Below are 17,013 nucleotides of genomic sequence, written 5' to 3' on the forward strand. Positions count from 1 at the left end.
GCTGAATGCCTCAGGCAGCGCAAGAATCTGAGAACACCTTACTTGTAAAGTAGGTTGCGTTGTTGGTGATCAGCTGTGCGGGAAACCCGAACCGGCAAAAGGTGTCGAGTAGTTTTTCCCACACTCTCTGGGAAGTCAGCGTCCTGAGAGGAAACAGCTCAACCCATTTCGTGAAATGATCAGTAACCACGAACAAATACTGGTTACCTCTAGGACTACGGGGAAATGGTCCCATCACATCACAAGCAACTATCTGCCAGGGTCTATTAGTCTGGACAGGCTGTAAGCGCCCAGGGGGTAAACCACCATGAGGTTTTGCTCTCTGGCATACGGGACAAGTACGAACATACTTTGTTACATCCTGCCTCATTCCTGGCCATGTCACAACACGACACAACTTTTCACAAGTTTCCCTGCCGCTGCTGTGACCTGCCATGGCCGAGTCATGAAAGTAACGTATGAAAGACTTACACAACTTCCGTGGCACCACGACCCTGAACGGGGATGAGCCGTCGTCCTCATCCGCCTGGGGTATGTATCTGAACAGGATGCCATCCTCGCCCAGCAGATAGGAGTCGTGCCGTCCGTCAGTCGTTCCGGTGTCCGCCGAGTCTTGCTCAGCTATCCACTTTGACACCCGCTGACAAAGGCCGTCCGCTCTCTGAGCGTCTAGGAGCTGCTCTCTGCTCACGACCGTGGTCCAAGACGAAGATACGTCTCGTGCCACCTGTGCTGCTGCCAGAAGTTGAGAAGGCACCTCGGTGCCTTCCTCTTCTCCCTCTGGTAGAGGCGCGCGGGACAGTGCGTCTGCTACCACGTTCCTTGTGCCCCGCCTGTATTCCACGTTGAAGGAGTAGCCTTATAGCATCAGGGCCCACCTGGCAAGGCGTCCAGACGGGTTATGGAGCCGCTGCAGCCAAGAAAGTGCCTGGTGGTCAGTCTGGACAGTGAAGGTACTGCCGTCCAGGTAAAGGTCGAACTTCCTGAAAGCGAAGATGATCGCCAAGCACTCCTTTTCCGTCACGGAGTAGTTCCGTTTTGCCGGATTCAGCGTGCGACTTGCAAAAGCCACTGGACAAAGAGTAGCGTCATGCTCCTGCAAGAGAACTGCGCCAACACCATAATCGCTTACATCTGTTTGCACAACAAATGGTCTATTAAGTTCGGGCAGATAAAGCCTAGCCGTATCAGCGATTGCTTGTGATAGAGCTTGAAATGATCGTTCCTGCTCTTCTCCCCAATTCCAGTGCGTGTCCTTGCGCAACAACTGGCTAAGCGGCTGCGCTAGCTGTGCACAATTAGGAATGAATTGTCTGTAAAAACCAACCATACCTAGGAAGGAACCATACCTTCTTCGCAACTTGCCGACGTCGTTGAGCGACCATTCATGGACGCTGGCTGCGACCGTTTCCCGATGGCACATTACGGGTGTTCGGTCTTTGTCGCGGGCATTCCCGACGAAAATGGTCAGGGCTGCCGCAATTCCAACAGCCATTGGGCGCTCGTGGCTGCGGGGGCGCAGGATGATGCTGCTCCCGCTGCCGTGGGGTTTCGCTAGCTGAAAGGCCAGGTTGACCGCGACTTCGGGGCGGGACGGGTCTGTCGTTCCTGTGGGGATCGTCCTCTGGTCATAGAGGAACGGATCTAGGGCTCGGTGGGATGACTCCGCATTGTATGAATTACGGGGGTTGTCACCCAAACCTGTTGCATGCAGGCGTTCGACCGAGGCGGCTCCTCCGGACCACGCGCAGCGCGGTTTTAACGCTAGCTCCGGGGGCAGAGGGGGCCGATATTCAAGCTCTGCCAGGAGGTCGCCTTGTATTGAACGAGCCTCCTGGGCCAACGCCTCAAGGGTTTCAAAGCGATGGGCTCTTAAGTAGGGCCGGAAGCGCGGGTGGCACTGACGGATAGCCCGTGCGACGCGCTGCTCTTCCGTAGCAGTGGGATCCACTCTGCTGTACAGATCCTGCAATGCACGAACGAATTCAGATAAGCTTTCCTCAGGATGTTGAGCACGCTTATGCAATTCCTCTAGGACACGATATTCGTAATCCGGGCGAAGAAATTCGTTTTTGAACCGCTCCTGGAAGTCCTGAAAGGACCTAAACTCCGATTGCAACCGAAGCCAGCGGGCGGCGTCTCCGACCAAGGCAACCTGCAGGATGCGTTGGACTAGGACTTCATCCGAAATTCCCATACCCGTCTGATAGGCGGTGAGGTCATCCAGAAAGTCGGCGACAGACTTCTTGTTGGTGTAACCTGAGAAGGTAGGCACCGGTAAGTTGAGTCGTAGAGGCGCTTCTGCCTGCGGCGGCGAAACCGACCCGGCATCCAGGCGTTGAACCACCAACGAGCACAACTCCGTCATGCGTGACAGGAGTTCTGCCGCTGCGATGGCGTCTGACTGCGGCGTGGGCACCTTCGCCTTGTCAGCCATCAGCTCCGAGGGCTCGTCCACCAGGTGGGAGCTGAAAAACTCAAAGAAAAACAAACACACGCAAGAACACACAGCAAAAAGCTAACAGCAAAAACTGTAAACTAGAAGAACTACTAACTACACAAACTCACAGTGCCGCGTGTTCCCCGCCACGGGACGAACGAGCTCGAACCCCAAACGTTGGGCGCCAGCTGCGGAAACCTAGGTTCCCACAACCTCGGGGCGTCAGCCCGTCCGTTCCGTGCGCGAGGAAGTAAGCAGCACAACCAGAAATTCAATGCAACATACCAGTTTTATTGCCAAGCAACAGCTTCAATTCCCAGCGGGGAACAAACAGAGCCTCCGAAGAGGCATGTGGCCTCTTATGTATCTTAACGCCACGCCCTCCCAGTGATTGCGGCCCCCTGGCGGCTTTCGTGGTGACTCACACGATAACATAGGGGAGCGTGGCACGCCACAAAAAATAAGGGTTATCGCGTTTACATTGCAACCTGTCGTATGGGCCGAGCATTTTTAATGGAATTGCCTCGCGAACCTGGTGAAGTCCTTGTTTTGGGCAGGCCATTTATGAGCTCTCGACGTCGGTCCTGTTGTGCTGCATTTGATATGCTTTCCTGAAGTGGTGTGCTTTGTTCATATCGTGTGGTTCATTCGATGAGCTCCAATTCTATCAGTAGAAATGAATAGGAGTGTTTCTTTATTTGTTTGTTGTTCATTACTGTGTGTCTGTCACGCACGTAGCGGTGTTCAAGCTTAGTTTTCTTGGTAAAAATTCAGACTTAATTGTATTATGCTGTCCGAGTAGAAGTGACTTCCCCTGCTCGCTCAAGAAAATTTTTGTGTCATTGTTCTGTGCTTTCTTTACGCAGGGACAATGCAATTGCGTATGTAGCGTTATGTAATAATTAGTCGATAACGGAAATGAGTGTCTTTTCCTCAGTTTATTAGCGTGTGCTTCGGTGTTTGCAGTTATACTTATTCGAGTAAAAGTGCGTGTAATTTTTCACTGCTCTTTTCATCTTTCACTGCTTTTATGCAGAAGGAAGCCGTTTGGCAAAGCTGAATAGTGTTCTATCAGGAAAAGTGGTTTTGTTTGTTTGCTAGATGTTGCTGAGCGACAGTATTGACTTCCCTCGATATGTTGATGTCAGCAGTGCTCAATTTTGCAGTTATGGGTATATGAGTAGAAATGTTGGTATATGAGCACAAAGTAGAAATTCCTATAAAGCACGTCTCCTTGTGCATTCCTGAGCTGCTGTGTTTTTTTTTCTGATTTGTGACGTGAACTGGTGATATCCATTACATCTGCTCTGCATCTCTATTGTTACGCTGTCGAGTGCATCTGTCCATTGACCTGTTGGTTTCTTCGTAGAAATTCAGAGTGTAGTTCGAGTAGAAGTTATTTGCTCTGCTCACTTAAAAGAATTTGAGCGCCGTTTTCCAAGCAGGAAATAGCGATCCGCGTTTAGTTTACGCGAAACAGATAAATGCACTTGTGTATGCTCAATGATTTTCTGTCGTAGGCTTAAGCCTTTTTGCCTGCGGAGCAATATTTTGTATGCAATGTCGCATGTCTGGGCTTAATTAGCAGTGCCTTCCTTTAGCAATTTATGCCCGTAAAAATTTAGCATATATTGTATAATGCTGTCAGAATAGAAGTGATCTTCGCTGTTCACTTAAGGGAATTTGTGTACCCTTGTTCTGTGCTTTCTTTACGCAGAGACAATGCAATTGTGTAGGTTGCATTATGCAATAATTTTCTGAAAGCAGAAGAGAGTGTGTTTGTTTCAGTTCATCAGCGTGTGCTTCGGTTTTTGAAGTCATAGCAATTCAAGCACAAGTGCGTGCAATTCTTTGCTGCTCTTTCCTTCTTTGACTGCTTTTACGCAGAAGAAAGCTGCTTTGTCAAGCTGAATAATGTGCTATCATGAGAAGTGGGTTTGTTTTGTTTGTTGGGTATTGATGGGTGCTCCATATGTTGATAAAGTAAGCCGTTTGCAGGTATGGAGATTTGAACAGAACTGCTGGTATCCTAGCACAGGGCAGAAATTCCCATGAAGCACACCACCCTGAGTGTAAATTAATTATTTTTTATGTGAGTTTGCTTCACTGCAAGACAGGATGTGGTAGCTTGAAATGGGAAGTGAGAAGAACTTGGAGCGCTTGATTGACAGTAATCTAAGTAATAGCGCTATTATAGAGCAGTTTCTATAATGAGTAGAATATTAAGGCTCCTAAAATTATAGTTGAGCTTATTAAGAGTAGTACAGGCATTTTGTGATAGTTTTGCTAAACTGCAACTCAAGAGTGAAAATGATTAATATAGTAGGAACGCAATCACATCATATATCTGCTCCTATAACAGCGTTCTGTCTAGTCCTCCGTGAGCACGAATGAAACTTTGCTCCAGGCTTTTGCGCCTTTTTGCACACAGTCTTGCAGGTGTCGCCTCAGACAATGAGCATATGAGCATAGAAGAGATTGTGTGCCATCCATTACATAAGCCTGGCATTACATGTTGAGTGTTCCAGGGTCTCAATTATTATTTTAAAGAGCAATGTTAGCAGTTCACATAATGAGCGAGGATTTTACTGCTGTTGTGATTCTATTGACTGAAAGTAGCCAGGATGTTTTCTGTTAAGTCTTTGGGGTGAAAATGCTTAATGGCTACGATCACATGTCATGCATTGTGTTTTTTATTTTAATGTAAGAGTGAATATCAGTAAGAGCAGGACAAAGGAAGTAATCTTGCGATTCAATAAATAATAGGAGGGTTTGTCTTTACCACTGCCTAATCCCGCACTACACGTCTTCAGACCGGATGTGATGACGTCATGCAGTGGCTCTATGTTTCAGGCGTCTGTAGCACTACGTTGACCGTTAGTGGAGAAAAAGTGTAGCCCCAGAAACTGGGAGGTTTAGTTCTCACTGGTCGATGGTGTGCATTTTCCTGAACAGATTTACGATGAGGAATGGTTTTGAATAAGTTGAGTGTGTTTAAAAATAGTTTGATCCCGAAGAGTGTGTTTTCCGCTTTGTTCAAGTGTTTCTCTGTGGTTGCTTTCCCTTGTTGTGTGACAAACATGCGATTTTTCCTCGCGTGACAGTGCCCGTTCAGTAATATCCTGACATGCCCGGACTTGTTCTGTCTTATGATGCAAGCATGCTTTCCTTTTGTTGATGCATCTAGTTCAGTATTTTTTTCCTTTTTGACAAGAAACATTCTCGTTGAAGCAGTATCTTGATGACGACGATATCTGCTGCCATGCCCTTGACCTCAATGGAGAGGAGAAACAAACATTAAGATTCAGCTCTCTGCCTGTCTCTTGCATGAAACGGACGTGATAACTTTGACCCCGCTTTGTTGGCGATTAGCAGTGACGTGACTTGTGCATGACGGGTGCAGGTTGTTGTTCCTGTCCGTGCATCACCACCATTTTCTGTCTTCCGCAAAAGTTGCCTTGACCTCGGGAACAAGAGTAGGGCTGGCATGATTTTAATTATTTTGTCATGAAATTAATTCAAAAAGTGACCACTATGGGGTGCAGATGCATGACATTATAGAGTAGAAAAAAGCATTACGATTCAGCTCTGTGCCGAGCTGTCGGATGGAGCGGACACATCGATCTGTGCGCCTCGTGATCTTCAACTAAACTGCTTCTCTGCACTCTATTTCTATCTATTTTTTATGACCAAGAGTATCCAGAAACATGCAGAGTGGTTGGACACCATTAGATGGTCCCCAATTAGTGTGGTGACTCCATGGATGGTCCCAATTACTGTGGGGGGTCCTCATTAGTTCTAATTGCTAATTTAGTGGTGTCTACATTCCCTGTGTGTTTCCGGATAGTCATGGTCAGTGCTTACTACCCATGATATCCGCTGTAAGGCAGCTACCAAGGGATGAGAAGGCGTGTTTTGCTCAAACACTTTGCTTATCAAACTCTGATGCCCTTGCAGGAATGCAAAGTGTGACAGCAGTTTGCAGGAATGTCAAGTGCGATTATGGGACGCTATAAAGTCTAGCTATAACGTCAGTCTCACAAAGTGTGTTTCCGGATAGTTGTGGTCAGTGCTTACTACTCTTATGTAGGGGCCACTGTCAGTAATCAGAGTGTCGAACTGAACTGAAAACCGAAACCGGAAAAAGTTAAGTTAACCTGAAACCGGAAAAAGCGCTATTTTTATGTGAACCGAACCGAACCATTATTGTGGCTTCTCGTGCTGGCGCTGAACTGGACGTGAACCGAAAACCTGTGAACCCGTAGTTTCCCATATTGGGCGTCGCACAACCACTTACACTTTAGCCAAAAGTTTCAGTCGTCCAAAATATGAAAAATTTTTCTTGTCATGTCAAAACGGATCTACCAAAATGCGCTTCCAAGTGTCAACTATATTCAGCCCCGGCGTAGGAGACGAGGAAGATAATATTGTTACGAGGACGACGACGGTGTCGGCAGGGACGGGCGCGTGTCACGCATGGCCATTTTCATTCTGCTTATTAAACCATTGCCATCAGCACGCTGTGCTGCCCGTATCATTTGGTGGAGGTGCGGGCTATCCTCCTTCGCAAGCGCTCTTGTCGTGCCCATCGACGCCCCAGCCCCGACCTTATGACGAGACGCCGCTGCCCAGAAGATGCCGAAAGCACCGAAGATGCCCACAGCCTCGAAGACGCCCAACGACGACAGCGCTCAGTGGAGGATACCCTCGGCCCCGACCCTGTGGAGGCAGCACCGCCGTCATTCCACCATCGTCCCATCGCCGCCCACCCGTCCATATTTGGAACGTCACCGCATCGAACCATTCCCATCATCGACCACACCGTCGCCTCGCTCTTCGTCGAGTACATCATCTATTGTGCCCCCGGCAGCATAGCATTCTTCATCTATTGTGCCCCGGAAGTCATGCCTCGGGGATGGGGGGCAATGTTACGAGGACGACGATGGTGTCGGCGGGGACGGGCGCGTGTCACGCACGGCCATTCTCATCCTGGTCATTAAACCATTGCCATCATCACGCTGTGCTGCCCGTATCAATATAATTTCATAAATTACTGCACTCAAAAATTTCTGTTATGTCACTGCAGGTACAAAGGAGATGCGAAGACATGAATTTCTTCAACCGCAACAGCGCAGCACGTCGGTCAACATGCCAGTTAGGCAGTTGTGGTTTCTCCCACGCTGGTGATCGTGCAGCGAACCTCGAACGACATGTACAGAGGCACCATAAAAAACAGTACCAGGACAACCAGGAACAAAAGCGTTTGAATGATCAGGCCCCCAAGACGATGCTCCTGGTAACCCACTGAATAAGCGAGCTGGTCAGATGATGCTCAAGCAAATGCTGCTGTGACCAGCTGTTCCTATGTGAATAGATGATAAAACAGTCGTGGAAGCCTGTATAGAAATGGTCACAAAAAATGGTGGGCCCATCACAGCCGCTGAGGACTTGGGCTTTCGAAAAATTCCTGACCCTATACTTGATGGGATCTGTGGCAAGCTGAAATGCAGAAAAGATTGTGCCCTGCTTCAATGAGAAAGCAAGTGCCGCAAGGGTAATGATCTCTGGCATTTTGCGCAATCGTTTGATATGACTAAAAGTAGAACGTGCAAACTGCATGGACCATGTGGTATTGGGTGTGAACGTTCAGTATATCGAAGATAGGAAGCTGGTGCTGCAGACCTTGGCCAGGAGGGAGCCTTATCAATGTTGTACTGGTGAATACCTGAAGTCTGAGATTTTGAGCATGCTCCCTACGTACCAGGTTCGTGTCGATTCAGATCTACAGACTGACAACAGAGCCAACATGCCCAAGGCAGTGGAACTTATGAAGGAACAAGTGGGTGAAGCAACAGATGAAGACGACTCCGGTTTTTCATCCGAGGAGGATATCAGCCTTTGATGAATCTCCTAGCTGTCTATATAGATGAGGCCATAGTTGTTTCAGACACCCACTGGCCATTTATGAAATGAAACGAATTGGCATCCTGCACCCTTTAGTTTATTGGCTCTCACTCGAGGAAGTTGCACTGCTGAAATTTTAGACATAAAGGACATCTTTAAAACACCCTTCATGGTCCTGAGCTGTAGTCATTATTCGGGAGTCCTGAATAAGTACCTTTTAAAAGCAACCTCACATACATCAAATCAAAGTCCCCCGTCGGCACCGCTAAACTGCACGTTGGAGGGGCGCCACCCCGTTTTGGATTTTTTGGCTGTGCAGTTTGGCACGAGAATAAAGGTCACTTATGCTCTAGTTATCACACCATCTAGACGGTTCTTTCAAGTGCGCGACATGGTGTCACAAGTGGAATACATTCTTTGAAGCCCACTATGTCAAGTGAAAACATGAAGCCTTCATAGAACTCTGGTGGCTCGGGTCTTCAAGCCCCTTCCACGGTTCTACTTCTTGGTTCCTAGCTCGTGGAAAGAATGGCTATTCCAATGTGATGAATACCGCTTTCTGTCCGGCCTGTTCCAAGCGCCAGGGAACGTGGAAGTCAGGATCCTCTTGAACTCCGTGGGTTCACTGAGAAGCTCTTCAGGTCTTCGACACCTTGGCCTTAACGACAGAAGATTGGTGGTTGTTGGAGGCGGTGAAGAAGAAGCTGATCAATCACTTCATTCCTCTAGCCAATGGGGTCTACGAACACGTTCGATTCTATCGGCACATGCAAGAAGCGGCCGAGACTTTGGATGCTTTGTACATCACACTTCGAACACTGCTTAAGTAATGCAACTATGCATCGGCTGACGTCGAAGAAGGCATGGTCCGTGACAGGTTTGCTGTCGGGCTCTTGGATACTATTCTGGTGTACAAATTGTGTCGCACACACAAGCTGTCTCTCGAATTCACAAACCCACTGTTAAAGCCCGCGACGGAGTTCAGCAGATGGATCGTATTCCTGCTCAAGTTATTGCGGAAGCCAAAGTTTCCAAGCAGTCAACTTAGCCGCGGAGTGTCCAAAGTTCATCCCGTTGTTTTCCGAAGCCTGCATTCAAGACACACACTATCAGGACAGAGAAAAACTGCAGGTACTGCGGACGGTCCAGTGACAAACGTACTGATTTCCTGGCAATGCAAACAAGTTGCAACTCGTGCAAAAAGATAGTGCAGTTTGAAAAGGTATGTGAACGGAAAACCACAGGCTCTTTGCATCTTCACTTAATTGCCTCAAGTGCCCGAGCAGAGTTTACAAGAGTGAATATCAATGGATATGACATAAATTTCAAGATAGACTTGGGAGCGGAGGTCACTGCAGTCAAAAGTACATTTCTGGGAATATCGAAACGTCCTCACGGAACTGTCCAGGGAACTGCCCATTAAAAGTATGTGGTACGTTTCAAGCGACCCTCCTCTGGAAAGCAGCACAGCAAACGGTGTATGCCATGCCGGTACAAGGCCCACCTCTTTTCTGCTTCCTAGCCATCCAAGAACTCGGAATCATACACTTTGTCGACAGGCTGTTGGAATCAAAGGTAGCTTTGACAGAAAAGCTCTTCGACAGCCTTGGAGAGATGGAGCAGTATGTTATCCGCCTGCAGTTATATGTTCAGTTATATGTTATCGCTCTTCTCGAAACTTGATGCTACAGCAAGTTTTCATCCAGTTAAGCGCACAGAAGAAAGCCAAGAGCTTACGACCTTCATAAACTCTATGGGAAGGTATTGCTTTAAAAGGCTCCCTTTCGGCATATGCTCAGCACTGGAGTTCTTCGAGCGTCAGATTAGGAGTGTGCTGGAATGGCTGGATGAAGCCATCAGTATGATCGACGACATCCTTGTATTTGGAGCTTTTCAGGACGAACATGATCGGCACCTTCAGCAAGTTCTGTCGCGCCTTGAGCAGGCAGGCGTAAAGCTCAAAAAGGAGAAATGCACCTGTGTGTCTCAAGTCATGTTCCTTGGCGGCGGCGTGGGCGAGCGGAGAATAAGTCCGGATCCAGACAAAATTGCAGCATTAGCGAGCTTGGCGGCCCATGGGGATATCAGCAGAGTACGGCGCCTGCTGGGAATGGCAAATCACGTAGAGCATTCCATCCCTCACCCTTCCGACCTAACAGCACCCATTAGAGGTCTCTTACCAAAGAAAAACGCCTGGGTGTCGGGCCCTCACCAGCAAGCTGCTTTCAACAAACTCAAGAGCCTACTCAGCTCTAAAGTAAAAAATGGCAAAATACCACACTTCCTAGCCTCGGCCGATGCAAGCTCTTGCAGCCTACTAGCGGTACAGCTTCAAGATTGACCGTCTGAAGGGTGGCGGGTTACCGTTTATGCATCTAGGTCTCTCACTGCCATGGAAGGTCGCTCAAGCCAAACGGAAAATGAAGCCCTCTGTTCCACTTGGGCTATCGAAAGACCAGCTAGAGACCAGAAAGATATGACCAGCTCGTCATAGGCATCGAATTTGGAGTTGAGACTGATCATTGTCCTCTAGCAGTCTTGCTGGGATCTACAGAGCTCGATAGAATCCCACCCCGTATTCAACGTTTCAGGGTCTGTTTGATGCGCTACCAGTTCAAGGTCCTCTACGTCCCTGGTAAATTGTTGGCAACCACCGACGCCTTTTCGAGGGCACCACTCTAGAGTCGCGACCAAGACTATCACGACCGACGTGCACGTTCCGTTGAGCTATTTGTGGGCCAAGTAGTGTTACCAACCAGAGAAACGACCTTGACCACACTAGAGAACCTTTGGACACACCAGGTTGAAGACGGAATATGTTCCAGTCTGTTTCGCTCCTGCCAGACATGATGGCCCGAGAAAGACACAAAGGTATCTCTCCATCTGAAAGAATTCTGGAAGGAACGGGGCAACATTACTGTGTGTGATGGTAATCCCGCTTAACGGCCGAAGAATAACAGTTCTGAGCATCATGCGACAGTAAATGCTCACGAGCTCATTCATGAGGGCCATCAAGGAATCGGTAGATGTAGATCAAGCAACTCGCTACTAGCTGTGAGAGATGTGCACAGAGTCCAGGGTCACGAACCCCTCTTCAGTACTTAGAGCCTTATGTTTTAGGGTTGAACGAGATTCTTCGCCAAATTTGCACCCCATTGACTCGTTAGAGTAAAAGACGATTTTTACCTTGCAAATTACCCTCACTGAAACATCTGCATGAACGCACCCCAACTTGTTTGAGAGCAAATGTAGTCACATCATCGTTGGTGTACCTAACCAGTACAGTTAGTTTGAGTAACGGAGCCTGATTTCTCTTCGAATTTAGCATACTGGAAGTTTTTCCACCCACATTCACTTGTATTTAGAGCACACGTTTATTTACACGATTTTCACACCCCCAATTTAGAAATAAATATTTCCGGAAAACTTCAGGCTCTATCAATACTCCTACTCCAAGTTCTCCATGGCAGCATGTGGCGTTTGACTTGCTCAAGCTGGAAGGAACATTACGTCCTGATAGTAGACTACTACTCTCGTTTCCTGGAAGTTCTCAGGATAACGACAACGATGGCACCGGCTGTTGTAGAAGCCATCAAGAGCACATTCGCTAGGTTTGGGACTCCTGATGTGCTCGTTTGTGACAACGGTATGCGATTCTCGTCCTGGTTGTTCACAGAGTTTGCTCAGTAACATGGCTTTCCCCACATCACGAGCAGTCCCGCATACCCTCGACCAAACGGCGACGCCGAACGTATGATGCGGACGTATGGTGCGGACGATCAAAGAATCTTCTTCAAGTCAAGGGACCCGCACTTAGTACTTCTCGCTTACTGAGACACTCCTGAGGTAAGCAGATTCAGTCCATCACAACCGCCCATGGGTTGTCCCCTTTAAATGAAGTTGCCAAAAATGGAAGAATATGTGCAACTGCAATGGCCATCGACACACGATTGCCGGAAAAGAGACACTGCTGCTCGCGCCTAACAGCATAAAGACTACAACATTAGACATGCGACACTGTACCTTGCCCACAACTCCAGGGGGAAGGTGTGAGGGTGCAGGACATCCCCTGCAAAGAAAAAGTATTGAGTCGTCCGGCAAAAACACCATTCACATACGTACGTCACCGACACTCAGAGAGGCATCATCCAGTGAAATTGTATACACCTGGTACCATTCCATGCCCTTCCAGATTGAAACTTCCAGGCAGGGTGTCGAACCGAACCCGAACCCGAACCGAAAACCGCTATTTTTGCCGGAACCGAACCCGAACCGCAATTTTCATGACACTGTTGAACCCGAACCGGAGCAGAACCGGAAAAAATAATAGAGGTAACCGATTCGCAACAAAACGGTTCGGACATAAAAGAAATCAGCATAAGAGTTCAAGTGCCTCTCAATCCCTGAACGAGGACACATTGGTGTCCTCGTTGGACACTGGGACGAATCATGGGTTTCGCAAATTTTCAGCTAGCAGTCAAACGAGGACGTATAGTAAGTATGCTTTCAGAGTCTTTTTTAACACGTTGAAACGCAGTTGTCCTTGTGAGCGCCGCGGCTAGCGCCCCACGCACGCGCTGCGGCGTCTGCTCTTCACAGAGGAGGCGCCACGCGGACGAATGAAGCAGGAATGGAGTAGGCCAGTTGTGTAGCTCCATAGGACGAATATGTGATTAAGCAAGCGCCCAACATTTCCCTTTACACGTGAGCACCAAAAATTAAACAAGTCAGAAACATGAGAAGTGGAGAAGGAGCGTACGCAGAACGGTGCCTGTTTGATTGGTCGTGGTTTGAACAGTAAATGTGGTTCTGCTTACTGGTAGTGCAGTCGTGTCGCGACACAATGCGTTTGCGTTGTGGATTAACTGGTACACGGCTGTGAGCTCGGACAGTGCAAGGCTGGCAGACTTATTTTCCACATGCTTCAGTACGGTTTCAGATCGATTCACGCTGCGAATGCAGTGTGCCGGCAGGTACCGTCGTCTATGTAAGATGCTGTCAGGGATGGGCAGTATTTAAATACATTGTAATTAAAATACAATTTAAAATATAAATACATGTATTTATATTTTGTATTTAAATACACCCTAGAAAAATGTATTTATAATTATATTTAAATACCAACTTTTGGGTACTTATTCTTGTAAATAATTTATAAATACTCCTATATACAGAATGTACTGACTCATATCCGAAAATTGCCCTGCATTTGACCTTTCGGGAAGACGGGCGAGTTTCGGGAGCAGTTATGCCGTGTTTGCACCAGCATGCGCATGCGACAACCATTCTAGATGACGAGTTTTTCACTGCTGTTGCGAATAACAGTCGCGACTACCCAATTACCTTGTTGTACGAAGCATCCTAGTCAAATTTAATACAAGCCTTTGTTCATCGGCACCTGTGGAGATGCTGTTCTCCTTTGCGAATCTAATTGTCCGGCCGAACAGAAGACGCCTAAAAGACGCAGTCTTCGACAAATTTCTAATGTTAAAATCGCCATGATAATCTAACAAATTAATGTTATTGTTACTTGCTGATTTGATGTTATAATCATCATTATTTCTGTAATTCCAGATGCCATCCCGACGCCATCTTACAGCATTTATGGTACTAGTAGTTACAGTATTTAAATACTGTATTAATATTTTGTATTTAAACAATTACATTGAAAATTATTTATGAAGAGTATTTAAATACCCCTTTCAACAAAGTATTTTGTATTTATATTTAAATAAAAAAATGTATTTATGCCCATCCGTGAATGCTGTCCATCTTATTAAGCTTCATTTAAGTGTATCTTGCTGGCACTGTGCGTGTGAAAAAGAGGCTTAGGAACAGGAAGTAGCAGGACTACAGCACTTCATCAGCGTGGACGCTATGTGCAAGTGTTCATCCATTTCTCCTTTCTCTCGCTAAAGGGAGTACCTGACCACTAAAAACGTCAATGCAGACAACAGCAGTAAGCTATAAAAGCTGATAAAAGCAGTTTATGGGAGATATAAAATGGAAGCGTTGAACCGGTTCGCGAACCGGTTCGGGGCTGCGAACCGGTTTGTGAACCGGTTCGATTTTTGGCGTGGCCGAACCGGAACTGAACCGGCACGAAATCCAAGCAACGCGAACCCGAACCGAACCCGTATTTTTTGCGGTTCGACACCCTGCTTCCAGGAGTCTAATGGTGATTCCAATGGGCAGTATACAACATTGTCGACTCCCGGATCATCACAATGACAAGGAGAATCTGCCTGAACTACCTCAACACTCTTAAGGTCGGGTCATCACATGGCCTACTCAGAAGATTCAGCAGTGTCGGAGTAGACTTCCACGGCAGAGTCAGCACCCTCAACAGTGAGTGAGACACACGATCCACCAATAACACAGACTCGCGTTGGCCGACATGTGAAGCCAGACTAGTTTTGCAACTCCAATCCCGTTTGAAGAGAGATGTAGTGATTGGTTAAGCACCATCTGCATGACCGGGTGTATCTTGTGTAATTATTAGGCATACCATCGATATGCAGGGCTTTTTCGCTGTGTGGTTTGGCATGAGAATAAAGGTCACGTGTGTTCTAGTTATCAGACGAGCTAGATGGTTCTTTCGAGCGCCCATCACGACAACGTGTACAGCTCTCCAAGATGAAAGTTGGAAGACAATAAAGAGGACATGGCACATATCATTCTAGCTAGCTGTGAGGAGGAGGTGCGACCAAGGAGGCCTTAGAGGCTTACCTTTAGAGGGGCCAGCAATGGGAAACAGGAGCCTGAGGCCTGAACACAAGGAGCCTAAAGCCTCTGTATTCCCTAAAGCCAGGACCCAGGAGATATCATGGAGGCTCGGAGGCTGCAAGATTAAAATTAGGATGACAATACAGCTCTCCAAACATGACAAGAAAGAGGCTGTGGGAGATAAGATATGAACGCAATTTGTCGGAAGAGGTGCAATGCAGGTGGCCCTAGAGGCTCACCTGTGGAGGGGCCACCCACAGGAAACAGAGCCAGGGAGAAGTCTGAGGCCACCCAACTCCCTGGAGCCAGGACTCAGGGGCTGCCATGAAAGAGCTGGAGCTCGAGGTCTGCCACATTAAAATTATGATAAAAAATACAGCTCAAATATAGTGAAAGTTACATGACAAAAAGAGGCTATGGCATGTAGCAACTGAACGCAGCCGTGAGAAGAAGGCGTGACACAGGAAGAAGTTCACATGTGAGGGGCCGGCCGCAGGAAACAGACCAATGTAAGAGCATGAAAGCTTCGCAGTCCCTGGACGCAGGGCTGAGGGGGTATCATGGAACAGCTGCAGCTCGGAGGCTGGAAATCAAAATTAGGATGACACATACTGCTCGCCAATGTCAAAGTTTCATAACGAGAAAGAGGCTAGGGAGGCAGAATGCGAAGGCTGCCACAAGAAAGAGGTATACCATGGCGGGCCTTACAAGCTAATCTGTGGAGAGGCCAACCACGGGATACACACCAAGGGAGGAGCCTCAGGTTGTCGGACTCCCTGGAGTCAGAACAGAGGCATGGAGCAGCTGGAGCTCGGAGTCTGCAAGATTAAAATTAGGATCACACACACCTCTCCAAAGTGAAGGTTGCATGACGAAAAAGAGGCTAGGGGATATGACATTTGAACGCAGCTGCTAGGAAGAGTTGCGATGCAGGAGGCTTTAGAACCAGAGAGAAGCAGAGAAGCTAACCTGCAGAGTGGCCAGTAGCCTGAGGGCGGCGGACTCCCTGGACCCTGGACTGAGGGGCTCTCACGAAGACGCTAGACCTTGGAGGCTGCAAGATTAAAATTGGGAGGACATATACAGATTGCCAAGGTGAGGTTTGCATGACAATATGTAGGGAATGGGAGAATAGCATTCGAAGATAGCCATTAGAAAGAGGTACAACGCAAGAGGCCTTAGAGGCTCATCTCATGAAAGGACGGCCCAAGGAAACTGTCCCACCAAGGAGCCTGAAGGCTTCGTACTCCCTCGAGGCTGAACTGAGAGGATATCACGGAGCAGGTGGAGCTCAGAGGCTGCAAGCTTAAAATTGGACTTACACATACAGCTCACCAAGGTGAAAGCTCATGAGAAGAAAGAGGCTAGGGGAGATAGCATTTGAACACTGCTGCGAGGAAGAGGTGAAACCTTAGAAGCTGTCCTGTGGAGGAACCAACCACGAGTAAGGGGAGGAGCCTGAGGGTATCAGGCTCCCTGTCGGAGACAGGACCCAGGGGATGTCACGGAGGAGCTAGAGCTCGGAGTCTGCAAGATTAAAATTAGGATCACATGTACAGCTATCCAAGGTTAAGGATGCATGACATGAGGCTTGGGGATACAGCCGTGAGTAAGAGATGTGACTCGGGAGGCCTTAGAGGCTCACCTGTGCAGGGGCCAGCCACAGGAAACAAACCTACAGAGGAACCTGATGCCTCGTACTCCTTGGAGGCAGGACCCAGGGGATATCATGGAACAGCTTTAGGTCAGAGGCTGCAAGATTAAAATTAGAATTGCACATACGGCTCTCCAAAGTGAAAGTTGGATGAGAAGAAAGAGGCCATGGGAGATAACATCTGAACACAGCTGCTAGGAAGAGATGCGATGCTGGAGGCCTTGGAAGCTGTTGATGGGCAAGCCTCAGGAAACTGACCTACGGAGAAGCCTGATGGCATCGGACTCCC

General features: G+C 47.9%; 1 long non-coding RNA gene across 1 annotated transcript; it reads right to left on the reverse strand.

Annotated features, from left to right (window-relative positions):
* Nucleotides 1-15,875: 15,875 nt before the first annotated feature.
* Nucleotides 15,876-16,476, reverse strand: LOC135370617 (uncharacterized). The gene is made up of 3 exons (XR_010415399.1): nucleotides 16,393-16,476; nucleotides 16,040-16,124; nucleotides 15,876-15,888 (listed from the first exon to the last, which is right to left on the reverse strand). It is a non-coding gene; the product is annotated as an uncharacterized LOC135370617 (long non-coding RNA).
* Nucleotides 16,477-17,013: the final 537 nt, after the last annotated feature.

The sequence above is a fragment of the Ornithodoros turicata genome, chromosome 1, assembly GCF_037126465.1.
Source record: "Ornithodoros turicata isolate Travis chromosome 1, ASM3712646v1, whole genome shotgun sequence".
In the NCBI taxonomy this organism is placed as follows: domain Eukaryota; kingdom Metazoa; phylum Arthropoda; class Arachnida; order Ixodida; family Argasidae; genus Ornithodoros; species Ornithodoros turicata.